This window comes from Dermacentor variabilis, chromosome 11, assembly GCF_050947875.1.
Source record: "Dermacentor variabilis isolate Ectoservices chromosome 11, ASM5094787v1, whole genome shotgun sequence".
In the NCBI taxonomy this organism is placed as follows: Eukaryota; Metazoa; Arthropoda; class Arachnida; order Ixodida; family Ixodidae; genus Dermacentor; species Dermacentor variabilis.
Genome location: NC_134578.1, coordinates 97,073,856 through 97,087,961, shown reverse-complemented (window position 1 = coordinate 97,087,961; position 14,106 = coordinate 97,073,856). Strand labels below are relative to the sequence as shown.

The 14,106-nt window shown below is 46.0% G+C and overlaps 1 long non-coding RNA gene and 2 other non-coding genes across 3 annotated transcripts; 2 read left to right on the top strand and 1 right to left on the bottom strand.

Annotated features, from left to right (window-relative positions):
* The first annotated feature begins 273 nt into the window (after window positions 1–273).
* On the top strand, window positions 274–345 carry TRNAG-UCC (transfer RNA glycine (anticodon UCC)). Its single transcript has one exon. It is a non-coding gene; the product is annotated as a tRNA-Gly (tRNA).
* Window positions 346–5,842: 5,497 nt separating this feature from the next.
* Window positions 5,843–5,914, bottom strand: TRNAG-UCC (transfer RNA glycine (anticodon UCC)). The gene has a single exon. It is a non-coding gene; the product is annotated as a tRNA-Gly (tRNA).
* Window positions 5,915–9,715: 3,801 nt separating this feature from the next.
* LOC142564081 (uncharacterized) lies at window positions 9,716–10,457 on the top strand. The gene is made up of 3 exons (XR_012824478.1): window positions 9,716–9,741; window positions 9,854–9,938; window positions 10,419–10,457. It is a non-coding gene; the product is annotated as an uncharacterized LOC142564081 (long non-coding RNA).
* The last annotated feature ends 3,649 nt before the right edge of the window (window positions 10,458–14,106 follow it).

The following is a 14,106-nucleotide window of genomic DNA, read 5'->3' as shown; positions in this document are numbered from 1 at the left end:
AAAAATTAAGAAAGAAAGGAGCCAGAAATGGACAAGCAATGCATTACAGAATCAGTGCCCTCACAATACCACAGAATAGCAAGTGTGTTTCACAGCCACACAATGTATACGGAATAGAAACCTTTTATATGGCCGGCGCTTCGGCGTCTATGCTACAGGAGCCGGTCCATGCACGGTCAGTGACCAGGCTACATCTCGATTTACTTCTCCCTTCCACGGCGTCGATGTACTAACGTGGACAAAAAGCTTTGTGGTAAGCGCCTGGATCACCTCGCGTCGGTGGTATAGTGGTTAGCATAGCTGCCTTCCAAGCAGTTGACCCGGGTTCGATTCCCGGCCGACGCAGAATCTTTTTTTCGTTTTTCTTTTGTTATGAACATTTATTGGATGCGCGTGTAAACCGACCGTGGGCCCGAAGATTGATCATTAGGATTGTATTCAATGCCAGCGTAGCAAATGCCTTTACGGCGCTGCTGCTCGTATGGAAGCACAGATGTGGGTTTGTATTTTTGTCTGCGCCAAGGAATGCACACTGCTCGCCGATTGCAGCATCACATCGCTGCAGTTCTTTGACAGTGCTTGCGACGCTACAGTGCTTTAAACTCTAGTTCGTTGGCAACACACTTGGTAACTTTTCGTTGCGCGCGTCGGGTAATGATGTCCCGAAGGATTTCTCAATAGTCGCTCTGTAAACATCTCCTGTTTCACCCCCCCCCCCTCCCAATTACCTCTGCTTGGCCGAGGAGCCAACATTTTATTTAACCTTTACCATCACCGCAACCAATCCACTATCGCTGGGCCCATCTCGATCCTCCTCCTCATCATCGTAATCATATGGCAAAAGCAAAAACAGAAAACAAATTTGCCCCATGTTGACAGCCTTTAATGCGATTAGGATTCTATAACAATTCACGCAATTCCAGCCGGGTGTCTGTCTGCATCCAACAGTTCTTCCGCCACCTTGTGTTAGTGGGTATTCCACGGTCTTATGGCTAGAGCATCGGGCTCTCGTGCCGGGGGAACCGGCTTCAAAAGCATTCATCGGGTCAACGGGGGCTAGTAGGTATACACAGCGTTGACACAGAGTTAGGTGACTTGGTGTATGCCGCTCTTCAGTGAACCTGTTTGACAGCGACATGGGTCACTGAGTATGTGCCACTGAGTATGCCAATCGTATTAACCTCGACACTCATCTTGAGATGGGTTCTGTGAGAACTTCCATGTCTCTCACGGATTTACCGCCACCCGGGTCACTGAGTAGTCCATGGTCTAATGGGTCGAACATCTGACTGCTGTGCTGAGGGAACGAGGTGGAAAACCAACCGTCGGGCATGCTAGGCTTATGTGTATATGACATTGGGTCTGTCATTCGGTATGTGCAACCTGGCGTGTGTCTCTTTTAGATTAATTTCTTCCCCCCCAGCTTGGGTCACTAAATATGCGCGATCAGATATGTGCCACACATCAATGAATGTCTTTCACAACAACTTGGGATTACTGAGTTTGTACCGCTCTTCAATGAAACGCTTTGACGCCAACTTCGGTGACTGTGTACAGGCCACTATGTGCCACTGGGTGGGTCTTCAATGAACCTGTTTGATACTAACTTTGGTCACTGGGTATGTCCCACTCTTCGAAATGAACTGCTTTGGCACCAAAATGGCTCATTGTCTATGCGCCGTTCTTCAATGAACCTCTTTGACGCCAACTTGAGCAATTGTGCATGTGCCGCTGTGTACGTTCACCTCTTGAACGGCAAAAAATAATTACAGATTTACCCTGTAATGGACAGAATTGAACCCGTGACATATAAGTTCAGACCATCTGGTCAGAATATATATTCACACATGCTCCAAGCGACAGAGACGCCTAGTTGCATTCAAGCCTCAAACATGACGAGTTTTGGCGGAAGCAACATGGTGTTTCGCCACATTGTTAGGATGCTGATCGCATCAACATCGGCATTAATCGTGTGACGGTTTCTAGCGGACTTCTTTCAGACTAGAATACAAGCCTCCTACACTTGCTTTGTAGAGTAAAAAATGTCTTCAAACATTCGAATAAAATGTCATATGGTCAAATTGAAGCTTATTGTGTCAGCGTTTGGGACCACTGAGATCAGTGCTCGGCAGACTGCCTGGCAGTTCAGAAAGAAGAGTACCTTACGACATTCTCTAAACACATCCTCTCATTACGCCATCCTTCCAATCTCATGCTACGATGTCAGTGCTCCTCAAGGAAACACAAGTGCTCCTAAATAATCTGTAGCCGTCGACTGCAGCTCGTCGGAGAGTTAGGGTGTTGCCTGTTATTCGAAAGTTAGCTTGAAAGATTGCACCTATCTTGGGGCCCTGTTGCATACTTGTACGGTTCTAATATATAACAATGTGCGCGTATATTCTTTACTGTAGTTAAATTGTTCCTTCTTTGCAGTGATTAAAGGCCAACTATGACTCCATTGAACTCCATTTATGACTCCAACAGCCTAGTTTCCGATAGTTTATAAGCGTGTCATCTCCCATACAGTTTTTTTTTAATAAAGGACAAGCGGATTCGATGCGAGAAGTCAAAACTGAAAGAAAACTGAAAACAAGAAGGAAAACCGATGCTATCGCCTATCACTAAAATGACGCAGTGAACAGAACGTTGAGAATCAGCGTAGTACTTCGGCATGACCACCAAGATACGGCGGTTCCCGCATTGCGTTAATGTATCAGAGGCGACATGCTGGGATTTGCGTCACATCTACTGTACCACTAGGTGCGCCGGTCGTCGCTGAAGCTCAATTTAAAGCTATTTAAATGCCGTTACTAATAAAATTAGATTATCATCTAGCCTTACTATGTCTTATACTACTCCCCCCCCCCATCCCTAGCATTTTAGCTAACTAAAATTTTGTTGCAGTTGGCGTGTATGCCACAAATTTAATTATTTTCACATAACATCACTTTCAGCACATACCATAGTTCCACGCTTACTTCAGTGTCTTGACCAAGCTTCCTTACACCAATCTGTGAATACATACATACATATATATATATATATATATATATATATATATATATATATATATATATATATATATATATATATATATATATATATATAGATTAAGAAAATTGCAGCTGATAACTTGGCAGTTAGAACGTCCTTGTGTTGAATAACTGAAACACATTAAAGGTGAAATAGAAGGAAATGATGCCTTGGAATATCCCTCTCATTTGATTCAATGTGCCGTTTCCTTGCTTTTCTAGCTCATATTTTTGCATCGATGGCCATAGCAAATTATTAGACAGGTGTACCAATTAAGTATACTGGTCTTATCTGCCATATAAGCTCGTAAACATTCGCTTACTATCTAAATTAATGAACATGGTGTCAGCAACGCATAGGCAAATATGAACACATTTCATTCGATGAACGCGGGCACTCGCTGTCAGAACGCTGGCATGAAGAAGTGCGGCAGGAGCAGCGAGCGAATTTACCTTCGTGCTGCCTCTCGCTTCAACGCGAACTAAGCGGCAAGAACACAACGCACGTGAAGCTACCAGAACTCTGCGCATTCGGTCACCATCCCAGATCGCTTTCAAGATGCATTGTCTCATGATGAATGTCGATGTTGATGCGATTAGCATTCAAGACCCGTGGCGAAACACCGTGTTGCCCCCGCCACAATGCGCCATGCTTGAGGCGCGAATGCAACTAGGCTCCTCGGTCGCGCTTCCTTCAGGACACGCTGTGCCATCTAGCGATGCCGCCATGAAGTCTGTGGGTGGCGCGTTGTGAATATATATTCCGACCAGATTGTATGATCCTGTGTTCTGTGAATTCGATTCCGTCCAGCACATAATAAATCTTAAATTATCCCTTGTCATTCAAGAGGTGAACATACGCAGCAGCACATGCCTAGTTACCCAAGTTTGCGTCAAGGAGGTTCATTTAAAAACGCTACATATCCTGGGGCACATACGCAGGGACCAAATTTGGTGTCAAAGAGGTTCAAAGATACCTTAATTTTGGCGAGTTGGTTCATTGTGACAGTTTTCATAAGAAAGCGCTAAAGACGAAGTCGAAGGAACACATACGACAGGACTGGCGCTTTTAGTAAAGCAATGAAGGGGGCTAGCTGGTGAACGTTCATGGTTATATTGCGCTCAGTTTTACAAACACGATATTAAGGAAGGACATGACGTGGACGGACGGACGCTACTTTCAACTGGCTTTTATTACAAACGGTCATCTATTTATGCTCTGCGCATAATATATCTAGATGCGCATATATCTAGGCACTTGAACTTATTGACCATACAATCGTGTCTATGATATGATCCATTTCAATCTTTGTGTGTATGATAATGAGTGCATGATGTACCTGATGCGCAGAGATAAATAGATGATCGTTTGTAATAAGCGCCAGTTGGAAGTAGCACCAGTCCTGTCGTATGTGTTCCTTCGACTTCGTATTTAGCGCTTTTTATGAAAACTGTCAGGCTCAAAGAATGCTAATCGCATTAAAGGCTGTCGGCGTTATGCAAATTGGTTTTGTTTTCGCTTCTCACGTATGATTATTATTATGATGATGATGTTGGCGGTAGTGGCAGTGCTGGTGACGGCAGTGGTAAATTGGTTGCGGTGGTGGTAAGTGGTAGATAAAATGTGATTGGCTCATCGGCCCAGCAGGAATAAATCGGTAAGAGAAACAGGAGATGTTGACAGTGCGACCTATCGGGAAATGCTTCTGGACACGATTACCGCATTCGTGTAACGAAAATTAACGCAAACTGCATTGGCAATTAATCAGACTTGATAGCCCCGTAACGTCGCAAGCCCTAACAAAGAAGGGCCGCGATCTACTGCTGCAATCGGCGAGCAGTATGCATTCCCTCTCGCACCGCAAAAGACATTGCTACTGTGACAGCGAATAAAATCCTAATGATAGGTCTTCGGGCCCACGGTCATATTATATGGGGATCGAATAAATGTCAACAATTCAGTCTTCGGGCCCAAGGTCGCTTTAAAAGGAAGCTTTAGCTCGGATGCTCTTATTTAAATATATGTAAAACGAGAACTCGCCGTTCTCGGCAACCACTGCACCAAATTTGACAAGATTTGTTGCATTTAAAAGAAAAACTTAAAATGTAGTGACTGTTGGTTTCGAATTTTCGATTTAGACGGCCAATTATTTATTAAAAACGAAAAATATAGAAAAAATTCAGAAAACGAGATTATCACATTTACAATTAACTAAACAAGGAAATATTATATCACCATTATGTGAATTGCATCTAATGGTACCTCTAAAGCGGACAAAATTTATATGTTACATATGAATGCAAAAAATTTAGTAATATGGAAATACAACTTTTGCAGAACCCTTGTACACAACGTAACAAACTAACGTAAGATATAAATTGACATATCGAATATTTCCGCTTTGAATGATCTAATCGATGCTGTTTACAGAACTGCGATATCTGTTCTGAATGCAGAGCTAATAGTTTATAAACTTCGTGCGTTTATATTTTTCAAACTTACGTATTGCTGAAAATTCTTTTCACGAAATTCAGGCGCTAAATAGAAATTCCGCTTCCAACAGTCACTAGAATTTAAAACTTTCTCTCAAATGGAACAACTTTCATTAAAATCGGTACAAGGGTTATCTGACTGACTGACTGAATAAACTTTATTGAAACCTGGAAGAGATGGTCGCTGGGCCTAGGTTATCTCAGATAAATACTTCTGCGTTTTACATGTGTTTGAATAGGCCGCGTCGGAGTTCGGCCCGAGCTAAAGCTTCCTCTTAAATGGGCATGTAATAAATGTTCAAGAAAAAAAAAAAACATGCGTCGGCCGGGAATCGAACCCGGGTCAACTGCTTGGAAGGCAGCTATGCTAACCACTATACCACCGACGCGAGATGCGTTACAAGCTCACCACAAAGCCTTTTGTCCGCGCCAGTACATCGATGGCATGGAAGGGGGCAGGAAAGCGAGATGTAGCCTGGTCACTGACCCTGCATGGACCGGCTCCCGTGGCCTAGACTTCGAATCGCCGGTCTTATAAATAATTTCCTTTTCGCGTACATTGTATGGCCTCTGCCACATTTCCAACTATGTGGCATTGTGAGGGGATTGATTTTGTTTTGGCACTGCTTGTCCGTTCCGGACTTCTGTTTTTTTTTTCGTTTTTTTTTTCTACCCGCGGCGGTAGCCCATTGTCTATCGCGTTGTGCTGCTATACCCGAGGCCGCAGGTGTCGCAGCAGCCGCGACGGCTGCATTTCAATAGGTTCGAAATACGAAAACACTCGTTCATTTAGGTTTAGGTGAACGGTAAAGAGCCCCAGGCAATCAAGATTATTTCTACATCCCCCGCGACGGCAAGTCTCAAATTCAGATTTCGGTTTTGCACATAAAGCTGCCAAATATAATTTTAGCTGTTTCTGACTTTATTCCACGACCATGCAGCTCTCCAAATCGCTATTTTCTTTTATGGTTTTCTCTTTCTTTTTCTTGACCAGCTTAAGCCTAAAAAAAGCTCCTGCAGCATTTGGCAGCTTCTTTATTGCGGCCTGCCTGTGTTAGTTATTGTCATGGTAACCGCCAAAGAGGGTCGATTCTCTAACAAATTGTGTGGCCCAGCAAGGAAGGCCCAAGCAGTACTGTTTATGAGAAAATGCGATGTGTGGGGAGCATGAAGTAAACGTAATCTGTATATAATTTGCGGCGATAAGCTTTGTAGTGCAGCGAGAAGTTATATACACATATGTGGGGCGCACGCTTCATAACTATACTTTAGTGCAACAGGGATTGTTCTGAAATAGAACAACATGCCTATCGCAGCTTTAACACTACAACATTCTTCAATGGTGCAGGAGTTGACGTAACCACAAGCGTTTAAGACAATAACATGCCCGCAGTTTGTTCTCTTAGATTTAAAGAGTTAGGGCCATCGAAACCTGCGCCGCATATATGTGGGACAAACCTATCAAGCTTTACGATTTTATCGTAGGGGTCCGATTACTGGCATCTACATTTTTATAATTTTACATGTTTTGCGTTCAAAATTCGCGAACGCCATCAGCGTTCCCAAACTTTTGCACCTCGCCTATTCGCGGTGTCATGTTGGGAACACTGAATGTGTGGTCGTGGGGCTCTAGGGCTCAATTCTCGACATGCATGGCGGCTGCACGGCCGCCATTATCCGCCATGTTGACTCTCTGATGGGCTGTCGAGAGCTCACGTGCGTTGAAATTTGTGCCGGGAAACGGAAGTTTTGCAAAATGCCATTTTGCGTTTTCATCAAGACGACGAAACGTGACCAGGACTGCAAATTTTATCGACTAATGCATGTCTTCTGGTTCTTATCAGCTATATTGTGATGTTAGCGCTTGAAAAAGAAAGTGAGCGGTAGTGTACGAAAGCCAGCGCAATGTATCTGCAATGTATCTGCAAGATAGCCGCCGGTCAGCTTGCCGATTGGCCGAAGGAATATGCCGTGAGTAGCGCGACTGGCAACGTCGATTTGACGTTGCCTGACGTCGCGCTGAATCGCCATTTGCAGAAATTTAACGCCGCTATTGGTGCGACGAGCAGCTCGAATTGTTCTAATGAGCGGTCATATGCAATTGCCTTCGAGAAGGATGAATATCGCTGCATTTATCCCCGTCGTTTGGGGCCATGAAAATATTTTGTTCATAACGCGTACTTAGAGCATTTGCATCGCTCTCGGGTAGTGGTGGCATTTGTGCTTTTGGGCCATCATTTTTTTTAAAGACGCGTTTATTTGTAGTAATATTGGTTGAACATTACAATCCTTCTACAGGTATTTTGCACCTTTCTCTTCTGTGGTCGTATCGTAATCAAGATTAATTACTTTTTATATCATCGGAGGTTATGACAATGGCGACTTCATAATTTATATAATAATGTCGCAGTCGCGCACGAAAGGCAAATGATCGGTTGCGATAGCCAATAGTGGAAAGCTATACGAAATAAGGATAGCAGCTTTATCGGCCTTATAGACTTCTAAGCGTACACATATAACTAAGTTAACAAGCATGGTGTCACGCACGCACAAGCAAACATAAACTTATCTCACTCGATCACCGAGGATACTGGCTGTCAAAACGCTGGGGTGAGGATATGCGGCAGCAGCAGCGAGCGAAGTGACACTCGTGCTATCCATCGCTTGAACGCAATGTAAACGCCGAGAACACACAGCATGCACAATGCTACGAGCCACCGACGCACCTAGACTCTGCCTCCAAGCAGATCGCTCTCAAGATGCTGCCACGTGACCGTGCGCAACCACCACATGCGCAGTTGCAGCCGGAGTAGAACCAGGCTCCGCACACTCTCAAATTCCAGTGATTGCCACAGAGGGCGAAAAATCAACCGCGGCGCGTTACAGCATGAAGCACGTAAGTGGAGCTACTGCACTTTGGTCGTATACTTTAATTGGTAAGTTGTCTGCTAGGGGCGCTCAACACCTCTAAATATTCGTTCTATATATGTACGTAAAGTAACAGACAAACATAGTTAACACGTCATTGTTTTACAAAATAAGAACAGCATTCCTTTATTGGATTGCAGTGCTGCATTACTGGAATAAAGGTTTTGAGACCTCACTGACGTGTGATAAGCAGCAGCCCACTGGCATTGATTGCAGTCCGCACCGTTTATCGATTCAAATTGTACGGCGGTAATGTTTGCGAACGGAGTATAGTCATTTCCTTCGAGAAGCGCCACGCAGGTTTGTTTTAACTTGATAACAATAAAAACTCAACCAATTTTTACGCGCAACATTTGATAGCCGCCACCAAGCGAACCGGTTTAAAGGCGGTGAACTTCAGCCGGGGGGGGGGTGGGAGGCGGTGTTTCACTGGCATAACGGCTGCACGGCTTCCGTCGTTAGTGACCTGCCGCGTCTGGCAGCGTAATGACGTCTTGCTTTAAAAAATATGTGCTAGCCAGCGCGAAAATTCATCGCTGGAACCAAGTATAGTGTGCTTGGAGACTGCTCACGAATGCGTATTAACCTTTCAGCCACTGGGCTTGTGCACTGGTGAGTAAAAAGGCATTGCTTCGCATTCTCAACTTTGAGTTCCTTTGCGTGCGAGGCGGATAAAACAGATTCCTGTAGTCATTTCGTAAAAGTGGAAAATAAGAATTAGTTATCGCTCTTCAAAGGCGATTCAAATGAGGCTCTTGTTATTTTCTCACGTTGCTAAAATTCCTAACACGGAGTATACAGCATAAATAAGAAATAGTTTTGGCTGTTTCTGCATAAATGATACACTGCGATATGTTCACTACACATTACTGGCAAACGTGCTTCCTGTGATACAGCTAGATTAATTGCATTTGAGACATAATAAAATGACTAGTGTTTATTACCTAGTACCTGGCAGAAAGAAATGTCATCTGATCGAGGCTTCACTAAGAACAGCCCATACAAAGACACCACTGAAAGAAATGCACACTCAAAACAGTGTTGTGTGTGTGCGCGTGTTTACTTTGCTGTCTCGGAGCGTTTTGTGCCCTGTTCTTAGTGATACATGGGTCACAAGCTCACTCATACATACGCCAAAGTAATTGAGGGTCTTTTTTCTTTGGACTCGGGCCTCCAAGACGTTGCTCACACTTGTTCACGCCTTTGGACTCTATCGTTTCTGGGCGTACGAGTCAACAGCGAATCTGTCACCAGTGGCAGTAACATCAAGGGCCAAAATCCTCAAAAGGTATGTTTCTGAACACCACCTAGAACAGTGATTTGTTCATTTATTGGACTAATGTTTGTTTCACCATCTTTTGTTTGAATGTTTGTCATGGCTTCATCATTTCTCTTTTCAGGAAGACGGACAAAAGAGAGATTGATGGTCTGCAAGATGCCCACGCCAAGCCATAAGAAGCTCAATGGTCACCATAATGACAACAGGTCCTCTTGAACTATGTGCCTTCCCATGAAAATGTTTGCAAGTTTACCAGATAGAGGGGCGTGAGCCCTATCAGGAAAGCAACAGTCTACAGTTTTGTATCGTACCGAGCGGGAACGCTAAAATTTTGCTTACAAGCTTGTTTGATTTTAGGGTGTTTTATGACAAACGGAGAAGTAACATGTTCGATCCCAAGTTGTTTCTTTTCTAGTCATTATAGCCATGACGACGAGAACAAAAGCAATATAGCAAGCTCCTACTTGCTTATGCACAAACTCTGTCATCTGTTCTTTGCAAAGCGGCTTGATGGGCATTACCACCAAGTATCACATGCTCCCTCACAACAATAATTTGTTACATGAAAATGCAAAGAATTTTAAAACGGTCAAACGCGCTCAATGCAATCTTGAGGAAGTGATACTTCATGCTGACTTAAACTCTGGCAGTCACTGTTCATTTTATTATTTTATTTTTATTTTAAGATACCCTCTGGGCCATATGGCATTAAAGAGGCAAGTGGCTACAAAGCAGTAAAGCAAACAAACACACAAGTGCGGTGAGTTCTGGAAATTTAATAATTCACCTGATTATACAAGGTTAGCTAATGTTTTGCGAAAAAAGTTTTTTAGTGGTGATGGCTACGGTACTTGAGAAAAAGGTAGTTCCATTCATGAAATGTACGGGGGGATGAAAGACTGAAAGAAAGACGTCGTGGAACATGAATCAATTCCTACCTTACTGCGATGATTGACGCGTTTGGAAATCTACTGAGGCCGTGGTATGAAGTCGTCGTGAAGTATGGTGTGGTGCAAAATTTCCTGAAATAGCGATAGACGGTGTTGTGGTCGTACCGGTGGCACGAGTTGTTGGGAACTCGGCGCTGACGCCCGTAGTTGCACCTGGGTCGCAAGCCCCAAGGGTAGCGTTGGCCTGGCGGCCTGGGGTACAACTGGAAGCATCCGAAGGTCCCGGCAAAGCATGAGTCGACTGGTAACAACAAAACAACTTGTTTATTCTAACATCGCAAAGAGTTGGCGGTCAGGTTGACCGAAGTAGAGAGACGGGAGTGCACTTTACTCAACAGAAGAAATCGGAGCCCTCCTTGGCGTCCGGGGGCAGCTGCTTTTATACTCTCGCAGTTGAGGGCAAAAAGGAACCCCTCTATAGACGAGCACGTGCCTATGCCGCTCGGGCACAATGGGATAAGGTGACGCATACTGTCGTGTCGCCGCCGGTCGAGCACAATGGGGAGGAGAAGGTGGCTCACACTGTCGTGTCGCCGCCGGTCGGGCACAATGGGGAGGAGAAGGTGACTCCTACTGTCGTGTCGCCGCCGGTCGGGCACAATGGGGAGGAGAAGGTGACTCCTACTGTCGTGTCGCCGCCGGTCGGGCACAATATGCACATACACTCACACACGCACATGAAGACACGTGGCATCGGAACATGCCTGGACGCGCTTGGCGGGGAGGCGTAGCGGCGACGCCGAACGGGCCAAAATGTCTGCCGCTTTGTTGCAGTCGCGCCGGCTAAACCGCGCGTCGTAGGCGAAACGTAACAGACCGCCCCGCCGGGGGAAGGAGATCCCGATGGACAGGGGACTGCATCCGCTTTCCGGAGGGATGTCGCTCGATGATGCTCATAACCGAAGTCGGGCGTCCCTCGACGTTTCTTGAGCGCAGCGCACAGAGAAGGCCTCGTTCTCTCGTTCAGGTTCGCACAGGACACTGCAAAGTGACTTCGCGAGAGTTCACATTTTTGTTCTCGTTCCCGGCAAGCGTTAGAACTACGCTGAAACTCAACCGCTCAGTCAGCAAGCACGGCACAACCCTCACTAAGCCCTGCCAGGCTCTTTCCCCTTCTATATCACTGCCTAGTTCCTTACAGTAGTCTAGCAGCACTTAGAACGCGTCCACAAATTGGAAAATTGCACTAGAAAGCATGTCATCACTTTGAAACACTAAACAAAAGCAATATGTTAAAAATCCTGCCTCAGGAAGAAAAATATCAGTAACAAACAATTTTGAGGCTGATTCCTACGTTAGGGGCTTCGACTTAAGCCATCGGCGTTACCGTTGAGACTCCCCTTTTTGTAACGCACCTCAAAGGAATATTGTTGCAAAGCGAGGCTCCAGCGCAGGAGGCGGCCATTTTTGGGAGAGATGGTCTGCAGCCATTGGAGAGGGCAGTGATCCGTCTCAATGATAAACCTCGAGCCGGCTAGATAGCATGACAATTTCTGAACGGCCCACACGAGACATGCACACTCTTTCTCGTTGGCGCTATACGCCTGCTCACGACTGGTCAGCTTACGACTAGCATACAGGACGGGGTGTTCTACTTCTCCATTTTCCCGTTGGCACAGTACAACGCCCATGCCTCGCTCACTAGGATCGCACTGAACAACGAACCCTTTTGTATAGTCTGGCGATCGTAGCACAGGCTGGCTTGTTAGGGCACTCTTTAGGGCGCTAAAAGCTCTTTCCTTTGTGTCGTCCCAGACGACTGTTTGAGGCTCTGTTTTTCTTAGAGCATCCGTCAGGGGAGCCGCGATATCAGAGTACCTGGGGATGTACCTCTGATAGTAGCCGGCGACACCTAAGAACGACCGAATATCGGTCTTCGTGCGCGGTTGCGGGAAGTCTCGCACAGCGGCCACCTTTATTTCAGAGGGGCGGCGACGACCCTGACCAATCACGTGATCGAGGTAGACAACCTCGGCCTGTGCTAACTGGCACTTAGGAGCCTTGACTGTCAAGCCCGCTTCGCGCAGGCGGGTTAGCACTGCCCGCAAGTGTGCCATATGCTCAGACCAGGATGCGGAGAATATCGCTACGTCGTCTAGATACGGTAAAGCGAATTCTTGCTGTCCCCGCAACACTTTATCCATGAGGCTTGAAAAACAGTATGGCGCGTTCTTCAAACCAAAACTCAACACTTTAGGACGGAATGTTCCCATTGGTGAAATGAACGCCGCATACCTACTAGCCTCTTCTGTAAGTGGAACCTGCCAATAACCCCTGACAAGATCTAGGGTGGAAATAAACTGAGCGCTACTAACTTTCTCAAGGCGCTCCTCGATGTTAGGGATCGGATAAATTTGATCCTTAGTGATGGAATTAAGCCTGCGGTAGTCGACGCAAGGACGAGGTTCCTTGCCCGGTACCTCAACTAAAATCAAAGGGGAGGTATAATCACTCTCACCTGCCTCAATAACACCGAGCTGTAGCATTTTCTTTACCTCAGCCTCCATAATATCGTTCTGGCGGGGTGACACCCGATACGCCTTGGATCGTACTGGCTCAGGGGAGGTAAGTTCTATGTCATGAGTAAGGACAGAAGTCCTACCAGGCCTCTCAGAGAACAGACCTTGAAACTCTTGTAAGAGCTGGTGTAGTTCGGTTTTCTGCTCACGCGACAGCGATGCTCCACTGACTAAGTCACTAATGACTTGACCGGTGTCTTCCCTGTTCGTCACTGAGCCTAGTCCCGGAAGCTCGACCGGAAGCTCTTCAGGAACGTTTACCATCATGCACACCACCGCTTCCCTTTGTCTATAAGGTTTGAGCAGATTACAGTGGTAAACTTGCTGTGCTTTCCGCTTTCCTGGCAGACTTACCACGTAGTTAACGTCCGACAGTTTCTGAACAATTCGTGCTGGGCCCTCCCACTGCACGTCTAGTTTGTTGTTTAGCGATGTGCGCAATATCATGACCTCATTGCCCACCTCAAAACGACGGGCCCTGGCGGTCCGATCATAATAAACCTTGGCCCTCTGCTGGGCCTTTGTCATTGCTTCACCTGACAACTCCTGTGCCCTTCTTAAGCGTTCGAGGAGCTTAAGCACGTACTCCACCACGACTGGGTCGTCGCCCCTGCATTCCCACGATTCTCGAAGCATGCGAAGCGGAGACCGAAGCGAGCGACCGTACACCAGCTCAGCTGGCGAAAACCCCGTAGCCGCATGCGGCGCGGTCCTTAATGCAAACATCACCCCAGGCAGACACAGCTCCCAGTCAGTTTGATGTTCAAAACACAATGCTCTCAACACGCGCTTCATGACGGAGTGGAGCTTCTCAACGGAATTCGACTGTGGGTGGTACACTGAGCTGTGTAACAGCTTTACCCCACACCTTTCGAGAAAAGTTGTCGTCAAAGCGCTAGTAAACA